Here is a 26,935-nt window from a genome sequence, read left to right as displayed (position 1 = left end):
ACCCCCACACTTTGACTTTATCAACTTCAACAACTGTAAAAATTGCCTAAAATATACTGTCAGCAGATATAATGTCCAACTGCCTTGTACAACGTTATGCTTAAACACACAGATAAATGCAGCTTGCACCCCTCACTAAATAAGCTTCTTTATTTGGTAGTAGGTCGAGGCTACTATAGAGAACCACAACTGGTCAAAGGTGCAGAAAATCAATGATTATGGGATGTTCATTCCTAAATTGGATATCTATAACTAAACTCCCATCCTCAAGGCTCAGAGGACACCTCATAAATGGACTTAATATTTGTAAGAACAAGATGATTAAGAGGACTTCTACCTAATTGTGTCTTATAAAAATGATAGGTATATTTGCTCCCATGAATGAGTCTGTATATCAGCAACACATCATCTTGGGTGGTCTTCCTAACCAGTATCAGTACCATGGCCATTGTCTTCTTCACCATTGTTTATTTCTTCAGTATCAAGGATATTATGCACTCAAAAAATTACTGTGTCTACTGCAATACTTTTCTACTGTGGTTTGACAATTTGTACTTGCGTGCATAAGCAAAAGAAACACTGAACCATCTTCTCAATAACATCACCATCCTTGAGAGTACCATGAGCAGTGAGCAGTCTAAAGTGTCCATTCACCTAAACTTCTAATTGGGGTAAACAGCAACATTAGCAAAAGGTGGGGGAAAATGTTGTTCACGGGGCACAAACGTATCTCAAGCTGGCAGCTGAAATTAGCAGTGTTATCCATGAGACACTGATTCATGAGCAGTGTGATCACTGAATTTTCCTTTATACGTTTGGAGAGAGACACTGAATTCAAGCAATATGTTACATCTGCTTCTGAAAGATTATTGCATGAGGTTTTGGAAGTTAAGTCTGGTTTGGTTAGAAACCCCAAGTTGTTTGAGATGCCAGAAGTGTGAGATATCTGATAAGGAAAACTTCAAACAAGGAGTGGAACAAATCCTAAAGGCAAACCTCATTGAGCTGAACTGTTTTAGTAGGACAAAATGAGTGTTTTTTTTTTAATTACTTCATAGTAAAATTTTTAGGAAAGCCTGGGACAGGCTTGATTGGGACTACCGAGGGTCCAGCTTCATTATCAGCTGCTGGGTTCTCAGCATTTCCAGGATGCAAAGACCACTGTGCTATATAACCCCTAAGATACAAAATAGTCATCCTACTTTAGTGATTCTGATAAAGTAGATACTAAGAACTTAATTGAGTTTCTCTACAATGCAAATGTTGATAAGCAAACCCTAGGGTCACAGAGTGAATGTGTTTGAAAACATGAACATTGGAGAAATAATAAAGGCTAGATAAAGTCAAGTAATCCTGGGGCTTTGAAAAGAAAAGGAGTTATCAAAGAGACAATGCAGAGACAGAGCCCAACCTGTTAACCTGGGATACACTGGCATGAAGAGATGACTATGTGATACAGACACATGGTCAGCTTTAGGCCAAGGAGAGAATATTCAGAAAAAGCATCCCACCAATTCCTTGTTATTCGAACTAGAAACTGAGCACACCCAAATGTTCCTCTATCTACTCTGCAGTGTTTCACTGTGACAGCGTCAGCAGTAGAGGCAGGAGAGTAAGGTAAGGTAAATAGGCTTCTCTGCAAATATTCTTTGTGATTCCTTTGAGGAATTTCTGTCATATATTTTCCAAACTACACCATGAGCTCTATTTTCCCCCATAGATCATTCTGCAGACCTCATGTTTCAAGGCAATCTTTATAAATGTTGCCAATTCACTCCAGCTCCTTTCATAAATACCCCATAAACGTAACGGTTTAAGTGACGGTGAAGTGTTTCTCACCATTCTGGATCTTAAGAGTCCCAATAAACTATGACACAGTTTATCTTTGTGTAGCATTTTTTTTTCTGGAGTGCAGCTTGCTGTCTTCTTGCTGTGTGCTGTGTACTCAGTTGAAAGCATATAGTTCAGGATCAACATCATATACTGCATCATTTGTTTCTCCATTATCTGTATTTCAATTTCTTTCATAAGGAATTAGGACCATGACTCAAGCTCGTATATTAACTATGATTTTCTTTGGTTTTTATAATTATTACTACAAACTCATTAGAGAACCCTAACATTTCCTTCCAATTGGTCTCCTATTCCGTCTCTCCAAAAGGTCATTCCCATCATCTGTGTGATATCTTGCCTCCCTTCATATCCTCTTGATATAAACTATGGCAGAATCCTGGTTTATCAGGAAGACCCAGAAGGAAGCAAAAGGTCCTGTTTAACATTTCATATAATTAAATTCCAAAGAAAAAGGAAATTGTTATTGTCTGGTAATTAGGTTCAGAATATAAAAATCACTACAGTTGGGAAAAATTCACTCTTCCCACTGTTCTTTAGGAAGAGTGTGACATTAATTTCCTATTGCTCTGATATATTACTGCAAATAATTCTAACAATTTCCCCCATTTTGGGGGTGATTTTAAAATAACAAACACTCATTATCAATAAACTAGGTATTCAGAAGCTGCATAACTGATGAGATAGCTTCAGCAATTTTTAGGATTTATTCTTGATCTGGTCAAAGCTGCAGACTTTGAAGGATTGTAGAGGATTGGAGGATCTGACTCTGAACCCACTCACAATTCTGTAGGATGGATATTTTGCTACATATTGGCCATTATATTCCTTTTCATTTCATAAAGTTTATTTATTTATTTATTTAAGGCAGGATTTCTCTGTGTCACACTGTCTGTCCTATAACTTTCTCTGTTGAACAACCTGGCTAAGATCTCAGAGATCTGCCTACCTCACCTCTTACTAGCTGAGATTAAAGGCATGCACCACATTGTCCACAGTTTAGACACAAGGAGACTGGGACTAATGGGCCATCTTGGATGGGGCCCTATGAAATAACTTACCATGACTATTGACATGTTATCCTTCTTGTTCTTCGGTGTTTGCCTTGTTTTTAAACATAACCTTCTGTTCAGAATCTTTGCTCCATGATTTAAGAACATTGTCACATTTTTTTAGTATTTTAAATAATTTCAAAAGCAAATTTACTATGAAACCAATTTGCTTTTACATGGGTAGGAAATAAAGTGAGTGATAAGCAGACACAATCACTGTGCTATTTGTCTGATTCTACTCAGTGTTTACATGGTTAATTTATGGCAGAAAGGCTTCCATATTTTAAAATACAGAACAGAAAATGAACAATAAAGTTATGGATCAGACAATATATTAAATGCTACTTGAGACAATTAAAATAATGAAAAAGGGTAATTGACTGTCTCTGAGGAGAGTACTGCCTAAGATTTACAACGATTGGAACTATGGCGTGTCAAGCTCAGTTATCACAGAACTCAGTTCTTATCTCTATTGTGCTTCATCACACATGACACTGCTTGAGCAAAATGCTCAGCTATCCTTTGTTTTCCATTCCCTCATAAGCAATTTTCCAGCAAATTCGGTTCTTACTTTTCCAAATTATGTGACAAACTTGTCTGGTTTTGTCAATGAGATCTGTTCCATCAGTTTTCTCTCCCAGACATATGCAAATGCATATGCTTACTGTTTTCTACTCTGATTCTGTCTTCAGTTAGGAATCATCATTTAAAGTGGAATTGCATGGGAGAATCTATTAAGGGTTTACATTGTGTTAAAGTTAATAGTCAAATATCAACTGTGGCCAGTAATACTCTAGAAGATATTAGCATGCTATTCTGGCCACTTTGTTTACTGAAATTCTCACTCTCTCAAAGGTGCTATGTGTGTATGTGTGTATCCTTTATGCATTCACACACACACACACACACACACACACACACACACACACACTGCTATCTCTAATACAATTTTATAACTGCTTCTTTTTTATAAATTTGTTGATACTTATGCTTCAAGTTTTGCTCAGAGCTTAAGAGCACTGTCTATACTTCCAGAGGTTCTGAGTTCAATTCCCAGCAACCACATGATGGCTCACAGCCACCTGTAACAAGATCTGGCGCCTTCTTCTGGCAGGCAGGAATACATGCAAACAGGACACTGTATACATCACTAATAAATAATTTTTTTTTAAAAAATGTCAAGTTTTAATTGAAATACAGTAATTCTAGGTAATATGCTCTTGAAGTTGTTTTTCTTGATATAATGATGAAAATTCTTTTTCTCCAATCAATCATTTAGAAACATGCTATTGTCTAATATAGCAACTCTACCATGTAGCCTTTTCTACTATTACCAATTCTAGGAACTTTCATTCCCAATCACCTCATAGTCTCCATTATTAACACAATGCCTTGTGTATATTGAATAAACATTTCAATTAATAAATACACAGTTAAATTTCATTAAAAATAATTGATCAAGTTGAATAATGGGTAAAGTTTCTACTCTGCAGCTTATTCCAGAGTCCAGGCATGTGGTCTAATCTAATTCTATGGCTAATTTACAAACCAAAATCTGTCCATATCTCATCCCATTTCAGTCCAACTGCTACTATCATACCAAACTCAGATTTTCAACATAGAACATAGCACTCAAAACATCTACATTATTTCATGTACTCGAAATATTTTATTACAAGTCAAATATTTTATTAACGATTTAGAACAAAAAATAAAATAGAAATTAAATAGTTTAGTGACAAAACTGTTTCATGCTGTATGGAAGTCAGATATTATTCCTAGAATATATTCTGGACCTTGATCTAATGTGACACTTGAGCTACTAAAAGATAACAGAGAGGCAACAGAGAGGCAACAGAGAGGCCAGACAATGAAAGCCAGCAAAATATAATAAAATAGCCTATCATTAGTGACAGACTTTAAAAGGCTTTAAAGTCTTTAATACTTCATAGTAGGTCCCAAATCACAAGCTTTCATATCTTAAGAACAGCACTTCCAGCAAGAGGAAGGAAAGGGGACTTTGCTGGTGATTTTAGGAATCTTGGGGCAAGGCCATTCTCAAACAACTATTTCCAGGTTTAAACAAAAGTTTAACACATTGGAATTGTGCTTGTGTTAAACAAATTTAACGCAGAAAACTCCCAAATCAGAAACTTGAGGTGTTTTAAAGTACTTCTAGTACATTTGTGTTAATCTTTATAAAACAATAATGATTTTATTTAAGAATATGGGTACATTTTGTATTATCTAGGCCTATACCTTACTTAAAACTTCACATGAATGTTTATTTGCTCATTCTTCTTTTAGTCAGATATATAATTACTATTGTTTTCCAAATTATAACTTCAAATAACAAATGCATATCTTGTATCACCACAAACATTACTAGATATAATTATTACATCAAATGTTAGTTATTCAGTCAAAAGCATGGCCTTATTGCCAGTCAGTCAAAGCCATAGATGTTTTATTGTTTTTTATGCATCTGACACTTTGTTAAACTCACTGTGGAATCCAGGCAGAAAGTCTTATCTATCTATCTATCTATCTATCTATCTATCTATCTATCTATCTATCTATCTATCTATTTATTTATTTGTTTGGCTCCTAAGAGTAAATCAAACAAGGAGAAGTCATAGCACCTCAAGGCCTCCCAGCCTTTGCTCATCTGATCCTGAAGCCTTTTGCTTCCTTAGGACATGGTGTTACTTGCTGAGTTCTGTCCACAGACAACATAGATCAAATGCGTGCTCTCATCTCTGTGATTCTACAGTTTATTTTGCACAATGGAAGGTGTGTCAGGGTTGCCTTGAAAAGACATCTATTGTGACTCTGATTTAGAGAGCAGTCTTTGCAGCCGGTGGTTGCGGCTTCCACTAGACTACTTTGTATGAAAAAAATTGACTGTTGATTATAAAAGTATTGATTGAAATATATAGCAACAAATTGAACTCATGTTAAATAAAAGTGAACCAATGTTACTCTAACATTGTCCTAAGTAAACTAAGCATAATGAATAAAGTATAATCCACAAATAGTAAACTAGGAATTCTTTGCTACTAAAAACACATATATCACCATGGTAAGATGCCTCTGTGGGTAAAGTCACCTGTCACAAAGCCTAGTAAACTGATTTCAAACCCTATAACCCACATGGTAGAATTAAAGAAGAGACCTGAATGCTGAAAGTTGTTCTTGAGCTTTCGGTGTAAGCCACAATACCTGGATAGGTGAGCATGCTTGCAGGCATACCCACGCACACATGTGCATGCACACACACACACACCATTCTCTTTCCTTCCTCACTCTCACTCTAAGTATACAAATAAAAATTTAAGAATAAAAAGTATTACCATGTTTATGAAGAAAGCTGACACACATAGCAGACATTAGTTTAAATGGGATACTTCAGATCAGTTTATAAATATGTCTCATTATCTCAACAGGTTACATGAACAGAAAAGATTCCAGTGCTTTATGAGATAAAATCCTCCAATGCAATGAGGTTCTGTTAAACCCATTTTTTAGATTGAGGGATTTCCTTTCTTCCATACCAGAAATTAGAAAAAAGAACTTTGCCTATTTATAAAAAGAAAAGAAAAATTAAAGAAAGCTCTTCGGTCTTAGCTTCATTTCTCTTAGAGGCTTATTAAAGACAGCAACAGAAGTGTTTGTTTACAAGGGAAACACTGGTAGCATTATGAAACACACACCAGAGGATACAGTCAGTCCAGAAGCATCTTGCACAACAAATCTCTGAGGGACTATCTAACAGTGCTGTGAGTTTTCCTGATTTCTCTGGTGCCTAGAAATAGAAGAGAAGCTGTCGAGAAGACATCATCTGATTATCATGGAATCCTGAGTATACTTCCTAGGTCCACAAATCTGCTGATCACAGCCTCCACTGTTTTCCTTCTGTAAGGAACTTCAAACAAGAAGAATTAAGTCACTTGATTATTCTTTTGAAATGAGTTTCTTAGTGACACAACCTCTATATGGTTTACAGTGTGTTAAAAATATATGCAGGGTAAAGGTTAAAGGTAAAGGTTAAAGTCATTAAAAATAAAAAAGAAAGAAAGGGAGAAATAGGGTGTGGTGGTACACACCTTTAATCCCAATGCCTGGGAGGCAGAGACAGACAGATCTCTGAGTTCAAGGTGTGGTAGCACACACCTTTAATCCTAGCACTGGGGAAGCAGAGACACGTGGATCTCTGTGAGTTCAAGTTGTGGTAGCAAACTTCTTTGAGCCCAGTACTGGGGAGGCAGAGACAGAAGGATCTCTGTGAGTTCAAGGACAGCCTGGTCTACAGTGTTATTCCAGGACAAAGATATATAGAGAACCTGTCTCAAAAAGTAAAAGTAAAAATAAAAGAAATAGAGGTTAAAGTAAAGTCACACAAAGATGGAAAATATACAGAGAATCTTGATACTGTATGCTATTATGCTCTCTTTGAATTGTTTGAATGCTGAGGAAGGAGCAACAGCTGCTAAAGGTCTGTTGTTTATAAATACTGCTGAACTAACCCAAGATAGGTATTTTGAAAATACCTTGGCTTCAAAACTGAAGTCAAAAGGTTTGTTACTTTGGAGAAGAGATTTTGCTTTTGTTTCCACAGAAAATGAGAGGTTGTGGATTCATTCTGAGTTAAGAAAAATCCAGTATAATCAAGGAAGGCCACCTGAGAAATCTCCGACAGGAACAGATGGCCCAGATGTCTGAGTTCTTCATCCAGAACAGGTTCAAGACTGCTGCCTGAGATGATCAAGGCTCACAGGATACTCCAGTCAGGACTTGATGATAATTCTAAATTTTCTTTAGGTCCCCATAAGATTATCAGCGCCTCCAACCAGCAGGAAGTAGCCTGAAATACTACGCCCACATTCCCAACAAATGGACTATGGGTATTTTCTTTTGTTTAAAAAAAAAGAGGGAAATGATGAGGGAGAATAGTCTGTATTCTGTCAATCATATTTTAATAAAATGCTGATTGGCCAGGCAGGCAGTATAGGCAGGAAAACCAGACAGGAAGTAGAGGTGATGCAATGAGAACAGGAGAATTCTGGGAAGCAGGGAGGTTCCTCTGCCACTCCTGCGAAGACCACCGAAAAGGCAGCATGTAACTTGCCCCGCTGGAAAAGGTACCAAGCCATATGACTAACATAGATTAGAATAATGGGGTAACATAAGTTATAAGAACTAAGAAGTAGCCTGACCTAATGGACCAACCATTTTATAACTTATAGAGTTCTCTGTGTGATTGATTCTCTCTGGGACTTGCCGGTTGTGGTGTACCAGGCGGGAACAGATACCCCAACAAGTCGGTCCTTCACACTACAACGTCTTTCATCTTAACTCTTCTGAGATGTGTATCTCAGCTCTGTTTTGATTTTGATTTCCCTGAAGGCACAAGATATTCACAAATTCCTTAAATGTATTTCAGCCATTTGAGATTCATCTGTTGAGAGTTCTCTGCTTAGATCAATACCCCATTTTTAATTTGATTATCTGAAATTTTGATGTCATTTCTTGAGTTCATTATATACTTTGGAGATTAGCATTCTGTCAGATGCCGGGTGGGTGAAAAATTTTCCCATTTTGTGGGTAGCCATTTTGTCTTATTTACAGTTTCCTTTGCCTTACAGAAGCTTTTCAATTTTGTGAGGTCCCATTTATTGATTGTCTATGTCAGTGTTTATCCCCCTGGTATTTTATTTAGAAAGTTTCCCCCTTGCCAATGAATTCAAGGCTACTTGCTACATTCTCTGTGACATCATTAAATTTTCAGGCAAAAGGATAGAACACCCATTGGTTGGGAGTATGAGTAAAGAAGAGGCTGAGGGAGGAAACAGAACAAGAGAAGGGAGGGGAAAATATGGTAAGAAAAATGAAAATTTTAATTAATAAAAAGAAAAAAATTAAAAAAGTAAATCCTGAATATATTCAAAGTAACAATTTATGATATGTTAATTCAATTCTAATTTTATTTCTGGGCTCTCATTAAATTCTCTTGAAATATCAGTTCAAGAAATAAGGTGTAGAGAAAAGAAATTTACTTTGAAGAAAATCAACTAATCCATTCAAAGAAATGCTAATCTATGTCCTGGCCCTTCATTTTGTTTTTCAAAGTTCCCTACTCTTTGTTTCTGAGACTGAGTCTCTTTAATTTTGATTTAATGAAATAATGCTTCTGAAAACATAGCAAAATACTTATCAACATTTACATCATCATTATAGCTTTCAGAAGTCATTCGAAGACTTTTGAGGCTCTCTATCCCATTGAATTAGTATACATAAGAAGAATTTGATCTTTCAAATGAAATAATTAGTTCATTGTATCTTATAATCAGTGCAAAATGTTTATTTATTTTTTGTTTATTTTAAACCAGGTCAATTTTTTTTAAAAAAAAATAAATGGTGTCTAATTATGTAGCATATTTTTAGAAATATTTAATCCCTAATAAATATTTCCAATTGCCCTATATTTACCAGATACACATTCTATTTAAGCTGTTTGTTTTGGTAACATGTAGACTGTCATTCATTCATTTATACATCCATTCATTAACTGCTCATTTTCGCATTCAATATACACCAAGCCTTCATATATTTTTGTGAAGTTAAATTAGTCATCCAGAAATATTTTCTATGTTTCTACTATACTTTGAAAGTAATGAAAATGATTACCTTGTATATAAGTATAATTTGAAAAATGGAATATAGATAATGGGATGACAGGTATATGGTTTTAAATAATTGGCAGATTTTTTTATTTTGCTTTTTCATGACAGGGCTTCTCTGAGCATTGGAAGAAACTTTTATAAAACAGGAACATAAAGAGATTTCCTTCAAGGGAAACTACAACTTGTTAAGTAAGCTAGGAAGTTCTTTCTTTTTCTGTTTTTATTTTATTTTTATTTTTATTTTTAAACAGCAGAACAAAGTAACTGTTCCAATGTATAGAAGTCAACAATAGCATGGCTTGGTTCTTTAAAGAATGGGATTATTGTTGGAATTGGGAAATCTGCTAAGCCATTCAGTTGTGAACTATAGTATCTAAACAATAGTCTACATTGGAGAAAAGAAAATAATTACTGTCTTATTTTTTTTTTCAGTGGTGCTTCAACTTCAATCATGTTAAGCATGTATTCTACCATTGAGGTATACTCCTAGTCCAGTTTGACCATATTAATAACATCTTTGTTATATTAAGATGTTCAATATGCAGATGTTAGTCATATTATACAACTATAGTTTTATTTCATAAATTTATACTACAATCATAATTTTAAAAATTAGCATTACAGAGTCTTTTGCTAGTAAAAATATTTTGGACTAAAATGACAAATATATTTATATATAATAAATATTTGATATTATATTAAAATTTTGGGGTTAGTGAGAAATGGAAACACAAGTGGAACTTAAGATGATTCAGTTCTTCAAAGAGTACTGAAACAAGTCATTTTCACATTGATTTAGTTCTTCTCTTGTGAAACTACTTTAGTCTTATAACCCAGGGTTCTGGAAATTCAGAAAAAGTGTCTTGAAGATAACAAATGGATGTTAGTGCTACATAAGTGACTAGAATGGAGAAAAGAACATAGAACAAAATATGGGACACCTAAAGGATGGTTGTCTGTAAGCAGAGACTGTACTTTTATTTTCCCACTGCCCAGACCCAAATAATCACACAAAAACTTTAGTAATTACAACATTGTTTGGCCAATGGCTTAGGCATATTTCAAGCTAGCTCTTACATCTTAAATTAACCCATTCCTATTAATCTATATACCAGCCTGAGGCTGTGACCTACTGGTAAGTTCCTGACCATGTTGTTCTCTTTTGTTGTCTCTATATGTTATCTGCTTGACTCTGCCTTCTTTTTCCCTGTGTTCGGTTTAGTTTTCCCACCTATCTGGCCTGTGAAAGGCCAAGGCAGCTTTTTAATTAACCAATGGTAATAAAATATATTCAAAACATACTTCGGGGAATCCCACTTCAACTGTCAAACATCTGTGTGCAAATTCCATTTAAGCATGAGGGACGTTAATTGTTCTGTTGAATCTGCACATCATTGGCCTATGTTTTATGATTACTAATTATTGGCAGAAAACTTCAGTTACAATTTATATGAGACTAGTTTTATGAAGTGCCTGGACTGACAAAAATTAATCCCCTTTAGAGCAAATACAAAATATTCATATCGTCCACAGAAACTAGTATATACTTAAAATGATTGATAATAAAAAAATAACTGAAAAAGGAAAATCTGTAGTGGTGAAAATTTGTAGCTGATGGATATAGAGCAGAACCTGTATTGATTAATTTCATTCTGACTAAAAGTCATGAGCCTTCAGCTAATAGGAAAGCCAGAACAGATAAACTCAATTCAAAGAAAGTATTTCCCAGTGATATGTATCACTGATATTCACAGAAATTACATAATTGTACTTGGCATCAATGTTTCAATTAAGTGTTGGAGCTGTTTTGTTTCTCTTGAAATTTTTTCAAGAGATTTGGAAACAAATCTATGCCTCAGTTTAAAGCAGTAACAAGGACAAGATAAGTAAGTATTCTGTTTAAAAACTGAATGCTGGTTTATAATGGCAACAGAAACTGAAATACTTAACAATTAGTTAAAATAATTTTCTTGTCTATTACTTGCTGTATATCAATTAATTGTTAAGAAAATCTGTGTGTTCTTAGAAAAGGGTTTTCAATTAAAATAAAATAACTGTTTTGTTTATTCTTCTAGAATTTCAATTAATTTATTTGAGTCTTTTTTTTTCTTCTCCCAAATCCACTCAATTTTTTCACAACTTCCTATACTCCCAACTCCATGATCATTTTTTCAAACAATAAAAAAAAATTGTCAGGGTGCAAACTGTGCTGATTTATTTCTCCTGCTCTGGTGTATGGCTACACTGTCATTCCCAGTAAAGAAAGCCAATCCCTCCCCCACCCTCTTTCAGCAGATATCAATTGCAAAAAACTTCTTGGTTAGGGGTGAAAAATAACCCCTACTCTGTCTCCATGCTGGGATTTCATCCAGTCCAAGTTTTGTGCACATCTTATAGATACTGGCACTGTCTCTGTTAATTTATACATGAATCTGCCCCATTATATCTGGAAAATATTCTTTTTCTGGACATTATTTTGCATCACCTCTAGCTGCTTTAAAACTATTTCTGTCTCTTTTTCCATATCCATAGACCCTGAGGAGAAGAATGTTATTAGATAGACCTTCCACTTAGTACTAAGCAGTTCAAGTCTCTTATTTTCTGGGTGTTGGCCTTTTGTGACTTTCTAGGTTAATTATTATCTACTACAAGAAACTTGACTGATGAGGGTTGAGCCAAGTATTAATATACATATATAGAAATATGTTATTAGGAAACATTTTACAGCTATGCTTGTATAGTGGAATAACAGTAGCAGATTTTCTCGTAGAACCCATGACATATTGAACCTCACATTTTGTCATCACTGAAAGTGGCAAGTATGGAGTTCCATTTTGTGCAACAGACATCAAATAAAAAATTAGTGGTTACTTCTGTAGGCAGACTTTTCCTGTCCTGACCACCTGCTATCAAATAACCAGCTGCCACTTCCAAAATACATGGCTCAGAGACTTTACATAAATTATAAATGTTTGGTCAATAGGTAAGGCTTGCTACTAGCTAACTCTTATATTTAAATTAACCCATATTTCTTATCTTGACTTTGCCATGTGCCTTGTGGCTTGTTACCTCATTGTCTACAGGTCCTTCTTTCTCAGAGGCCGACTGGCCTCTGCTCTGACTCTACCCTTCTTCTTCCCATCATTTTCTCAGTTTGGTTGTCCTGCCTATAATTCCAGCTTAGCTACTGGTCAATCAACATTTATTAAACCAATCTTAGTGACATATCTTCACAGTGTACAAAAGGATTATTCCGCTTCCATTAACACTCATGCCACTGTTGTACCAGTAAGCACATATTGAAGGCAAGTCCTTATTGTAGTTCACAGTGTTCATATCAATGTGAAATTAATAATTATTTAATCTCTCTTTGCCTGTCTACTACTTTGCAAACACAGACTAGAGGGTAAATTTCCAGTTTAGTAACAGCTAAATTTCTCCAAGTTCTATTTTTCTATTTTAATATTGTATTGCTGCCTTCAACAATAGGTTCATAGTGTCAAGTTATGGTAGAAATCCAATAGGCTTGGAAATACCATGTTATGCTTGTACTCTCTGTGAGAAACCTATTAGCCAACTATACAAAAAGATGTAACTCATTTATAATAAGAAGAATTTTATTTGGTAGCATATGATGTCTATTTGGGGCATTTTCTCTCCACAGTGCCAAAATAGAAACAAGAAAAAATGAGACAAAACTGAGAAAAGCAGATTGGATTCTTCATTTTAGCATCAGGAATATTATCATTTGACAATTCATTTTCTGGGTTTCTGATTCCATCATTCTCTATTTTGACTTATGTGAATACTTAATTACAAAGGCAGCAAATTATATAAGAACTCTTAGAAGTAGTTCCAATCCAAATGCCTTCAGCAGAGCCTGGATATCATTTTATACTGCCTTTTATTGATTACATCCTGTCTCTTTTTGTAGTAGCAATAGCTTGCAATTTTACCATTTATTTTAAATATGTTTTATAGTCAATATCCTCAAAATAATCCTGTTTTAAAAGCAGTACTATAAAATCTTGAATGTTATTCTGTAATCAAATATCAAAATTCTGATGATCTTTATAGTTCTCTCTACAGTTTAGATATACCTTCTAACAATTCTTATTCTTCAGAATAATTACATATCTTACACTCACAATGTATTTATAGCTATTTTTATCATAAGCAATTTAAGAAGATTCTTATATACTTTGAACAGCATATTTTAGTGAAATTAAAATGCCATTGAAATTGTATACACCTTCATTAAGAAGTGTTGTTTTATTATTATCTATGTTTATGTGCTTTAAATGTATTTTGATGAAATAGCTTTCCCTATGCCTTTAGGGAGCACCTGTCTCTCTTGTGTTACACACAAATGTATTAATATATTAAAGTTTCACTTTTGGAGGATTAATTATGTACAGTGTAGAAATTCTTAGATCTTTAAAGTCTTGTATTGTTCTACATGGGGTTGAGAAACAGTGATAAATTAATAACATCATTAAATGATGTGGCATTGCACATGGAAACTTTAATGTTAGTGCTTTACTCAATGGGCTTTATATTATTCTGTAGCTGTATTTACAAGGAATGGCATATTTTTTTCACTTTAAATTTTAGCTAGAAATGATGAAGCTGTGTCAAAATAAATCACAAATCATCTTTATGGTTTTTCTGCAATGAAAATTTTAATTGCAAAAGAGATTTGGTATTTATTTCTAAACATTTCCTAAGAGACGACTCAAACAGCCATCATAATAGTATTATGATCATCTATATTTTTTAAACTGAAGCTGATCTAATAAAATTTTATTTTAAACTCTGAAAGAAACAGTTGTGAGAATCAAAAGGAAATTGCTTTATTCTAAATAATTGAAATTTAACACAAACTTACAATTCTATGAGAAATTAAAATGCCATGTTTTCTTAGAGGATGGACAGTTGTCAGCACAGGTACTATGTTTGTAATGGGATATTTCCTTGTCCATCACTTTGAGCACTGCAATGATGGGATTATTCTGCAGTCAGAAGCTTCCCACTTTCCCCAGTACCTACAAAAAATGGCCTGCTTTGTAATGTGAGAGCTAAGTTATCAAAGGCGATAGCCATCCTCTCTTGTGTGGTATCATGATGAGGTACATATTCCCAAATGTGACATACAGGAGTGGTCATGGACTTTTGTGTGAATTGTTCTCTGTCTATGGCTTCTGCTCAGCATTCCTACTATTAATACCTGCAGGTTGGACTGCACTGGTTCTTGTAATAATTTTGTTCACCTCTAAGATTGCTTCTTGTTTGGATGATATCTTTTTATTAGTAGGCAAATTCCATTCAAAAACTTGCCTTCAACAAAGAACATCTCTCAAATGTTAATTTGCTGTTCTTTCTGTGTGTATCTTTTTGCTATATGCCAAATTACATGGAGCTCGGCTTAGTTTGTGAGGCTGTTGTTAGCATATGTGCACTTGCCTTGTAAACCATTTGGGAAATAAAAGTAGTTACAAACAAAATACAGCAAAATTTACTTTTCTATGTGTTCATGTATTAATTTAGTAGATATATCCGTGTCAAACATATTTGATCATTATCTAATATCATTTAATTTCAATATGGCAGATTACTTTGGGAATTTTTGGTTAAATCTATAGCAACCAAGTATCTTTGGGGTATGTTTACATATGATTATAGAATATTTTCTTTATAGAAAGAATACTTGTCAGTAGATAAGCCATTCTTTGTTAAATGTTGATATCCTTTTAATAATTTTTTATTACTTGTCCACAAATTCTGGTTTCCACTATTGCTCCTGAGAAATAAGCTGTTAATATTACTGCAGATAATTTATTATGATACACCATTTCTCTTTTCCTGCTTTTAGGATTCAGTATGTCAACAATTTTAACAAGTTAGTAATAATGTATTTTTGTGAAACTCTCTAAGTTTAATTTACCTAGACCTTGATGAGCCTCTTAGCTGTATATTCTTGTGCATTTCGTATACCATTTTTTATGACTTCATTCATATGTATTCAGTATTCTTTACACACTTTTCTTTTAATTCTGGAAGTCTCATCCATTTTTGTCCATTCTGGGCTTCCTTAGATTTTTTTGCTATCTCAGAACACAGGAGATAGAGGAACTTTTTTATATGCTTGAGGCTAATATCCTCTGTGTAGTAAGTTCCAGTAAAACATGGCTATTGTGATGAAAAACATACACATATTGGTCCTCATAATTATTTATCAGAGATTTTTTTCAATTCTATTAAATTTCAGTTGTATTAATATATTTTTGTCATATATTACTTTCTATTCATTAGGTAAGGATATTTTGGCTCTGTTATCTTTAAATTCATAAATTCCTTGTTCTACCTGTTCAAATCTACTAATTACTTACTCTAATAAAATTTTCATTTATTTTTATTTTATTATTATTTTATTTTTACATATTCATTATTTTATTTAATATCCTACCATTCAACTATAAAATATGTTTCCTTTTCGTGCTTTTGTTATATTTTTGTTTGCAATTTTTGACACAGAGTCATTTTATGGATCCCAAGCAGAACTTGTACTCATTGTGAAGCCCAAGCTGGCCTCAAACTCTATCGGGAATAGACTCCAAAACCCTGCTCATGCACTTGGGATAGATCCTCGTTCCACTGCCAGCAACCCTTTAAATGTACCAAGCTACACAGCTCTTGCCCACATGGAGAGGACCTAGTTCAGTTCGCTGTAGGCTCCTCAGCTGTAGGTCTAGAGTTTTTGAGTTCCCATGAGCGCTGGTTAGCTGTCTCTGTGGATTTCGCCATGATCTTGAGAACCCTTCCCACCTGCCACTCCTTATTCATGTATTCTCTCTTTTCTATTTTTAACTGGACTCCCGGAGTTCAACCTGGTGCTTGGCAGTGGAACTCTGCATCTACTTTCATCAATTACTGAATGAATGCTCTGTGATGAAATTAGGGTATTCTCTAACCTGATTACAGGGAAAGACCAGCTCAGGTACCCTTTCCACTGTTGCTAGGAGTTTTAGCTGGAGTCATCCTTGTGGGTTTCCGGGGATTTCCTCAGCTCCAGGTTTCTTATGAACGCTATAGTGGCTCACTCTATCAAAACAGGGTAAAGTGGGAGAGCGATGACAGTATGTATGCTTTCATACTGGGGGTTCCAGAACTGCTGTCTTCATTAAGAGAGCTCTCACCCTGTGGTGCCGGCATTTGTTTCTGGGAAACTCCACATCTTGATCTCCACATTTCATGCATCTATGTAGAATCATCATATTTTAATTATCTCATAGAATACATCCCAACTGAAGTTTTACCTCCCTCTACTTCTCCCAGTTTTCCTCAACCTTCTCTCTTCCCCAACTCTTTCTCCATTTTCCTTCAGAAAATAGCAGGCTTTCGGGGATATCAAATATGAATATGGCACAACACGTGATAATAAGGCAAGGTACAAACCATTATATAAAAAGTGGACAAGGTACCCCAGGAGGAAAGGGTTTCCAAGAGCAGGCGAAAGAGTTGGAGACAACTCCACTAACAGTTGGAAATCCCACAAGAACACCAAGCTGCACAACTGTAACATACACACAGAGGACCTAGTAAACAGACTTATGCAGGCCCTGTGATTGTCATTTTAGACTCTGAGAGCCCCCATGAGCTCTGCTTAGTTGATTCTACGGGCCATGTTCTCCTGACAAGGCTTCCAATGATGGGCATGGGCCACCGATGTAGTCACAAACCCTTCGACCTCTAATACGCCCTGCCTGCAATAAGTGTTGGGGTAATGGTAGTGCAGATTTTGTGTAAATGGTCAATCAATGACTGATGTAATTTAAGGCTCAAAAGTGGGAGTGAGTTCATGAACCACAAGGAAGTGGACGCTGGAACAGGAGTTCAGTGACCAAGGATAGAACAAAATGTAATACTACTGGCAAAAACAGTCAATGAAATCATTCTTAATGATATTCTGTTATGGTCTTAGATTGGTGACTGGCCTACTCATCATCAGAGAGCAACTAATAGAAGCATATGCAGAAACCCACAGTCAGACATTATGGTGCTCTCAGGGAACGCCGCAGAAGAGGAGGAGGAAGGATTGTAGTAGGAGTCAGAGGGTTCATGACATGGACCATGTAGAACGTTTTAATAGAACAGGTGTCTGAGCCACACAATTTATGTAGGATTTTGTCTGTTGGTTAACAGAAAAAAAGGACTATGGTTGGCTCCTGATTTCAGTAATGATTTAGAAGAGTTTCTCAATGAGATTCTGATAAATAATAATAAAGATTTTCCCAGACTGTCACGCTGGACACATATGCTGGGTACAATAGTGCAGTTTTCCCTAAATATCTTTTAACCAATAAATGGTCTCCATAATACTACTTGCTTTTAATATGTAGTGAATCTGGAGTTCTAAACCCAAGGTAAAATAACTAGATACCTCTAGCTAACCTTGATAGGAAATAAATACAAAGATTATATACTCTGTATAATTTGGTTTAGCAGAAACATACTTTGTATCTTACTTGTCTCATAAGCATTGCTATTTTTTCCTAGAATGTACTTTAAACTAATTTTGTGGTTAATTATTCTCTTCTTTGTATGTTAGCAACCACTGTGTATGACAGATTTCACTACATTGCAAAGTTTTTGGTGACCTTTTAACTCATCCAAAGCAATATGATGCCCTCTGTGGAAGTCAGTCATATTTCTGAATTGCTTGATTATTTTTTCAAGATGAGATAATGTTTATGAGATATGCATTTTTGCTGAATGGAAAATTTTCTGTAGCAAAAATACTATTTTGTTGTTCGGGTTCTTATAAATGTTCTGCACTGCTATCTATATATATCAAAATTAAATTTCTAATATCAAATGTGACTATTTTATCTTTGATTTAATTGCTGTACCCCTCAAATACCATGGTTATGGAGTATAATTACCCATCTGGTGATACCAAAATAAAAAGAAAGCAAATGAGACATTATGTTGGTGGGGAAAGTTATTCCAGTTATAATTGTGGAAATAGTTTAACAAATATGATTATGGAAATCTCAGAAACACAAACATTGCATATTTTCTTTAGAAGTTTCTTCTCCTGAAGTTTAAACTTTACTTTTTGCTTTAGTTATGTGTTTCTTGTCTTTTCTTTTTTTTCTCTTTTCTTTCTTTCTTTTTTTTTTTTCAAGACAGGGTTCCTCTATAACTTTGGAGCCTATCCTGGAACTAACTCTTATAGACCAAGCTTTCAGAAATCTGACTGTTTCTGCCTCCTGAGTGCTGAGATTAAAGGCATGCTCCAGTGCCCAGAAGCTGTGTATTTCTTTTCCATCTGTAACAACTCTTTATCAGTAGGTCCCATGGACATCCAGGACCTCCTCCATTCATCCTCACTGACAAAATCTTCAAATTGTTTCTCTTTGAATAAAGTTTGAGTGAGCTTGTTTGGAGGTTCTAGCAGGGGAGCGCAGCTACTCGTATACCCTTGACCGAGGACCGGTCCTCCTCTATTCGGGGAAGGTCCTCCTCTTCCACCGAGCGCGCAGCTTCGGGAGGGACACACATGGAGCGGTGAGGGAGGAAGGGGACACCCGCCTAGCCAGCCAGATCAGCCGAATCAACCCTGGCGATCAATGGGGTTTCTTTTCCTTCCTGGGATCTCAGTCTTGTGGGGAGTATTTGGAAGGCTTTTTATGTTAGTTTCGTAATGTTTGTCCATGTGTTCTTCAGTAGAAAAATCTAAGACAGAGATGCTTCTTGGTGCTGTGATGAAATACCCTCACACATACATCGTAAGGGAAAAAGCTTTATTTTGGCCCACAGGTCAAGGGTTCAGTTCTTCTCTGGGGAAGTCCAGGTAGCAAGGACTTGAGGTATTTGGTCTTGCTGGATCATGCATAAAGTAGAGAATGGTAAGTGGTTGTACCCAGTTCACTTTCTTTCTTTACTCAAGTTTGGAATCCTGTCCCATGGACTGGTGCTAACCACAGTGGCTTGGTCTTCTGGACTCAGTTAACCTAATCATCTTAGCTAGATACTCTCTCATTAGTGTGCCCAGGAGTTGTCTCCTGGGTGATTCTGTATCTCATCAAGTTGACAGTTAGTACTAACCGTCACAAGTTCTGTTCTTTTAATTATCAAGATATATACATTCATATATATATATATATGTGTGTGTGTGTGTGTGTGTTTGTGTGTGTCTGTGTGTGTGTCTGTGTGTGTCTGTGTCTGTTTGTGTGTGTGTGTGGAAATTGCAGATCATAATGAGATAAACTCAAGTAAAAACAGTTTTAGAAGTAGAGATCAGTTGTCTCAAGTGCTAATGAGAGACAGAGTATGTTGAGAATTTGTCATTCATCATTAACTTTCTCGCTACCGTTCATCATCATTCAGGATACAGCCTTCCTTCCACTGTGTACCATGCATGGCACAGAGTGAATCATAATTAAACATTCATTAGCTACACTCATTGTGATTTCCCACGCATTGCCTTCTGGTTTCTCTTGTGGAGGCTGTTTTCAGATTAAAAGTGATGTGTATTTAACAAGTTTATAGAATGAGATTTTATTTAGTATTGAGGAATTCAGAACACCTGAATTTGATGACCTGCTAAAGTATGCCAAAGGTAGAAGCTCTCTTAGAAAACATGTTACCATTCCCTTATTCTACTGATGGAAAATCAGAGACACCAGTAAGAAAAGTGGGTTGTTTAACATAGCTTCGAATTGTAGAATTGGTACTAGAGTAATCCTAACTGTGGCTAGAGTACCAGAACTCATGGGGCAAGAAATAGGTCTGAAATATGTTTGTTCCATCTTCCTTTCTAAAACCTAGTTTCTCTTCAGTCTCGAGAACTTTTCTGTCCTAATGAAAACATTCTGTAAAGACTGGTGTTTAAGTTGGTTTGCATGTAAACTCTTTGAGAGGGAGCAGCATCTAGCTGAGAGGAGAAAGGGTAATTAGGAGATAAGTCACATCACATGGCAGTCAAGACAATGACTTTATTGCTGACAGAAAAGACCAACACCACCTGAGTGATAGTTCCGAAGCCACCTGCTGCTTTATGGGCTTCACTAAGTTACACTTTACTTAACCTTGTGTGTAATCAAAGGCAGTGTTACAGATCCTAATGATGAGTGGTGAGGATTGAAAATACCATCTGAAATGTTCAGCTATGTTTGATAGGTATACTCTACTTTTAATTTGATACTTTAAATTATTTCTGCTGCTGGTACTGTGGTGTTTCTTTTTAGTAATAGACCTCAACTCAATCCTGTACTGTAATCATCTCACTGTAGAATGCTAGAATTCTTCCCTTCTGCCTAATCTGCTTTGGTTATACAACCAAAGCCATTATACAACCACTCTTTATCCATCGTACCTTACCCCTACCTTGTGATTTTTCCAAATCTGTATAGTCCACTGAAATATGTTCTGATAATCTATTTAACTTCATACAATATTCACATATTAGAAAAAACATTTTTCTTTGACTAAATTATTTAATTTAACTTACCTTCTGGTTCTATCCATTCTGTTGTAAATAATAGGTTAACATACTTTTAGAGCTGATTAATATTCATATATATGTGTGTATACATGTATAATTACATTTTCCATATCTGTTCATGTTGATGTGCATTTGTGTTGATCTTATATCCTACCTCTTATGAATAATGTAGCACTAAACATAGGCATGAAAACACACACACATAAAAAAAAAGTTTGAGTGAGACTTTCTCATCCTAGGAGAATCTTTTGAGGATATAGATGAACCTCTGGAGTGTCTTTTCTTAAATATCATAAATTGATTCATTTTGATATTACTTAATAAATGTCTTGGAGAGGTCCATCATATTGTAATCTCTTTTGAGTTACACTCGTCTTTTCATATCTTTCTTTGTTGCAACAGTAGCCTGAGCAAGTAGCAGGCCTTCAGAGGTGCTGCCAATCTTTGATCCATTGATCAAAGATACACTTGTGTTAGAAACAGCACTTTGATACTGAGATGGTAACAACTGTACAAAGCAGAAGTTAAGAAACTGCAGAAAATCTAAGGGACAACTTGAAAGATATCCTTTACCAAATCGTATTGTCAAGATTCACTAACCTAATAGTTTAGGAAAGTGACTGGGAAGAAGAGCTACACATGATTTCTTGTTGCTCCTACAGGGCACTGCCAGTTTATGTTTGCTGTTATGCTTGAAATTTTGTATTTCTCTCTGTACCAGGTCTTCTATTTGTAGTTGAAGCATTGATCACAAAGAAAACAACTATCCTGTCCTTAACACCTTGAAATTTGCCATTGACTTGGTCTCTTTAAGAAGGAAAACATTTTAAGGCATCAGTGTCCACAAAAGATGGAATTCTTCTACGTTTAGAGTAGTTCTTGAAAGTGATTTTGCCCCTCATATATACTGATTGGAGTTTCTTCAATCTCTGTCACATCAGCATTTCAAATTCACAGCATTTTACATTATGTGATAATTAAGATCATCTATAGTTTTATTTCACACAGAAGGAACAGTAAAGTCACAAACATGCAACCATTTTGCCTGAGTCATGCGTGTCACCGTAGTGAGAGAGATCCTTATTTTGACTTCAGGCCCACTCAATGGAACATACATCACACACACATACACACACACACACACACACACACACATATATATACTTCTAGAAGTGTTTGCCTTCTCACCTTCAGTGAAACTGATCTTTGGTTCTTGGTTTTCAGAATGGTAGCTTTTGCAAGATGTGTCATGCCTCACTCACCAGCAATAATCATAATTTTTCCACCTTCATTGTCTTTAATCCCTTTTCATTTAATTTGTAGGTCAGTTATTTGGAGTGATAATGGTAATATTAGCAGTGCAATTTTGTAATTAGAAGTTATGCTAACACAACAGCTGGGATTAGTTAATACACAAAAGGAAATAATAAAATCATAGAATGTGATAACCATGAGATGTTAGAGGACTCTGTGGCATAGTGCAACACTATGCCATATACTTGTATAAGTACAATTCTACTCAAACATAATAAAAGAATACTGTAGCAAATCAGGGACATCCTGCTTATTGTTTTCATCAAGTACTGCTTAATATACCTTTTATAGAACAGGTAGTGAAGGTGTGCGTAGATATAGAAGAAATAACTATACAAAATTATCTGTATAATTTCTAGTCTGATAATAAATGATATTTATGTTCAATTCATCTGAGAAAAGTCAATTCACATTATATCTGATATACTGCCATTGGAAAATAATAAAATATTTTTCAGATGCACTATTCATATATTTCAATACCCTTCTATATAAATCACTATTTCCATTATAGTTATCATTTCCAATACCATATGAAATGAGTTCTTTTTATTCATGTTATCCATAAATATACAATATATCAGAATATTTAACTCACCACTAGAAACAAGAATATGTAGAAAACGTCATTCAAAAAATTTTGCATTAATCCAATGAGAATGTAAAGGAAATATACATACAAGTATAAGGAGAAGATACTAGCAAAATAATTTCAATTACTTAATCAGATTCAGTTTAAAAATCTAGTTATATAGATTTTTACTATATCTTTTTCAGACATCTTTTAAGATTATAAAATAAAACAAATAAATTGCTTTGATTGATTTAAAATCATCTTAATGTTTTTAAGCATTGCGTCAAAAGATGGTGAATGAAATATATTCTATAGATGTCATATATTCTTGGTTAATTCTCTGCAGAGCTAACCACCACAAGTGTAAAATGCCTAGAGACAAAACAGAAGCAAACATATCTATAACTGTACAGAATTTATTTATCAGGGACAGAGGCATTGTAAAGGGAAGAGGTGAGATGAATGGGTTTTCAAAATACAACAAGGGACGGGGAATATGCAGCGCTTCAGACAAAGATAGTTTAATCCATATTCCTGTGATCCTGGTCTCTATTAGCCTAGTATCAAAGCTTTAATATGTATTTCTAGTGTTGATAGAACTTGGCTGTAGTCCTGAAGTCCCATGCACAACTGTAGTTTTCATCATTTTGGCCAGGAAAATATGTGGGAAAAATACACTGAGGTAACTCCATGATGATTATAGTTGTTATGTATCAAGATGATATAGTCAGACCAAAATCTATCTCAGTCATGTCAAGATTAAAGTGACAAGAAGATACAGAGGGACACTGAAGAGCACACACCCTTTGAAATGTCAGATCTGTCAATGGTAGCTCCTATGTTGAGCACTGTGAAACAATTTAATTGGTGATTTGGTGCCCCATTCCCTAGAAAGTGTCATATGAGAGATAAAACATGAGAGGTTCAGACCTGTGGGTTCAGTGACACGAAAAGTTCTGAGGTTTGCACTTAGAAAGGCAAAGTGAAGATGCTTGATATGGTAATATATAAAGAAACACAGAACTGCTGCCTGATGCTGCCAACAATTAGAGTTTCTTACAGTAACTATTAAAAATCACTTTATTCTTCTGTTTTCACTTAAAGGGCTCACTAATGTAATAATTTACATGAATAGCAATAATTAAATTTCAAAAAAATGGTAGAAGAGTAAATATAAAAAACACAATTATTTGGAAAGACAACTAATACTTGGACAAACTAGTAATTTTGATGAACAAAGAACTCATTAATAACAACTAATGAGGTACACTATTAAAAAGAAAAAAAATTGTGGTGTTAGGATTGTACAAGATAGGTCTCCAGCACTTTAATATTAAATGGCAATCACTTGCAATAAATTTATCAGCAAAAAGAAAAGAGAAATTTTATAGACAGTTTTTAGGAAGTTTTATTCCTGGAGAAATAAGAAATGTGTAACCACCATGAAAATTTAACAAGAGTGAAAAACCTGGTCATGAAAATGAATTAAATACAATATGATTTTTGTCAGGGATTAACACCGAATTTTCAAGAGACAAAAAGAAAGACTTATTAAGAAACTTTTTCCTGTTAAAATAATACTAAGAAGTCTATCTTAAATGCATCTTATGAGGCTGAACTAATTTTGTTTTTCCAGTCCCTTGGTGGCTTCCAAAAAGCAGAAGAAGGAGTAGCACATATCTTCTAACCCAGAGGTTCTCACACTTCCTAATGCTGTGACACTTTTGTAGTGACACACCAAATGTTAAATTATTTTCATTGCTACTTCATAACTATAGCTCTGTTACTGTTATGAATCAGAATGTAAATATATTTGGAGATAGAGGTTTGTCAAAGTGTCTGGGACACACAGTTTGAGAACCACTGCTCTGTACTGCCAAGTCATCAATGATTTAATTTTACTCCTTAAGTCTTTACCTGTTACAGAATCCAACCATTATCATTGTTGGCTAGAGACCAAGATTTTAATATTTGGGTCTTTAGAGGAGTTTCAAGAGCTTATAATAGTAGAAGGGACAGAAGAAACTTTAAAAATAAAAACTATGCTTCACAGTTTTAGTGAGTACACAATTAAGACTAAATATCAAAATTTTAATTGTGATTTTTCCATGATGAATAATTTTATGTGTCACTTTGCTGGGACACAGATTATCCATCCAATTAAATAGTATTTCATGTATGTCTGTAAAAACTATAGCAGCAATAATAAAACTCAGAAACAGATATTGTGTTTCAAGTTGAAGATCAGAAAAGCAAAAGGCCAAGTCACCAGAGAAGCCTTACCTCTACCAAGACTGAACAACTGCAGACTGAGCCCTTAGCCTCTGTCTCCTCCCATATTATATTCCCCTTTAATGCTGGGATTAAGGGTGTGTAACACCACTAACTCACCTCTAGTGGCTTAGTTTTACCCTCTGATCTACAGGCAAGCTTTATTTATTAAAACATGAACAAAATAGCATTAAAGAAAACTGTTGAAGGAAAACGTTGAGATTTAAATTGGTGGACTTGCATAAACACATTACTTTCTTAGATGTGAGCAGGCATCTTGGGAGGTGCATTATATAGAACATTATATAAAACAGAAGGCAGAGCAGAAGATGGAGTACACAATGTCCACCCAAATGTTTGAGCTAAGACATTAGTTTCTTCTCATCCCTGCTGCTCTGCACCCCAGCCATGCAGACAGGCACCTATACCATGAACTCATAAGGTCACAGGCTTTTCAATTACACGACTAATGTTTCTGTTTGCTGCATATGTCAGGTTTCTTAGCTTCCCTAACTCTTTACATTTATGATCCATCATAAATCTCCATTTCATAGACCTTCTTTAGACTCTGAAGAACCTTAGACTCCACACTTTCACATTAATAATAATTACTGAGTAAATATGAAAATATTGCTTAGCATTCAGTAGAATGATATATGTTGACTCTCAAAATCTTTCCCCAAAACAGATATGTATCATTTTTAGTAGTATAATTTAACATTTCAGTAAAAGAAATGAAAAAAATATTCAGTTAAATGAAAACAAATTTTCTGGATAGAATATTCAATCCTATAGAGAAGTCAATTTACCACGATTAATTCACATTGGCAATATTTTTTTAAATTATACTTCAAACAAAGTCCATCACAAATGTTATTTGTCTTTGTTGTTGTTTTTTGTTTTGTTTGTTTGTTTGACTGATTGGTTGGTTGGTTGGTTTTTCAAGTCACTGTTTCTTTGTGTAGCTCTGGCTGTCCCGGAACTTGCTCTAAAGAGCAGTCTGGCCTCAAATTCAAAGATCTACTTCTCTCTGCTCCCCAAGTGCTAAGATTAAATGTGTGCCACTACTACCTGTCAAGCAATTTGATTTTTTAATTAATAAAAATAATATGAATACAGCTTACTTAATTCGAAAGTGCATTTTAAAATTGTGATGAAATTGTCTTACAGACCTCCCAATTATAAAGTGCACAAGGTGCTTTCGTAGATATGCAGAAATGTACAATAACATGAAACCATGCCACTGCCATGGGTTATGCTCATATGCACATGAAAACTGGGTTTTTATCAGGAGATGTAAGTAGGATAGACAAATAAATGCATGCACAAACTGCAAAACAAATAATGCTTATAAACTTTATTATACTTACATCAATACATTGGACCTTTAGACTGTGCAGAAAATGAGTTTCACATGGGAAGAAGCGTCTGAAATCTATATAAGTTGGAAGTAGAGATTTGTGATCAATTTCAGATGACACAGAAATTTTCATTATAGCTAGTTAATTGTTTTTTTATGTAGATGGTAGGTAGTTTGCCTGCATGCATGACTGTGCAGCATGTGCATGCAATGCCTGCACAGTCCAGATTTCCTGGAACTGGAGTTACAGGTGGTTGTTGGCTGCCATGTAGGGTGCTCAGAATTGAACCAGAGTCCTCTGGGTTTCTAATCACTAAATTA

At 35.0% G+C, this 26,935-nt stretch overlaps 1 pseudogene; it reads right to left on the bottom strand.

Annotated features, from left to right (window-relative positions):
• Window positions 1-19,150, bottom strand: part of LOC125388154 (bifunctional phosphoribosylaminoimidazole carboxylase/phosphoribosylaminoimidazole succinocarboxamide synthetase pseudogene) — a 29,194-nt pseudogene extending 10,044 nt beyond the window's left edge.
• Between the last annotated feature and the right edge of the window lie 7,785 nt (window positions 19,151-26,935).

This window comes from Myodes glareolus, chromosome 6 (assembly GCF_982192425.1).
Source record: "Myodes glareolus chromosome 6, mMyoGla1.1, whole genome shotgun sequence".
Classification (NCBI taxonomy): Eukaryota; Metazoa; Chordata; class Mammalia; order Rodentia; family Cricetidae; genus Myodes; species Myodes glareolus.
Note: the sequence above shows the minus strand (reverse complement) of the source record. Positions and strands in the feature narration are given on the sequence as shown.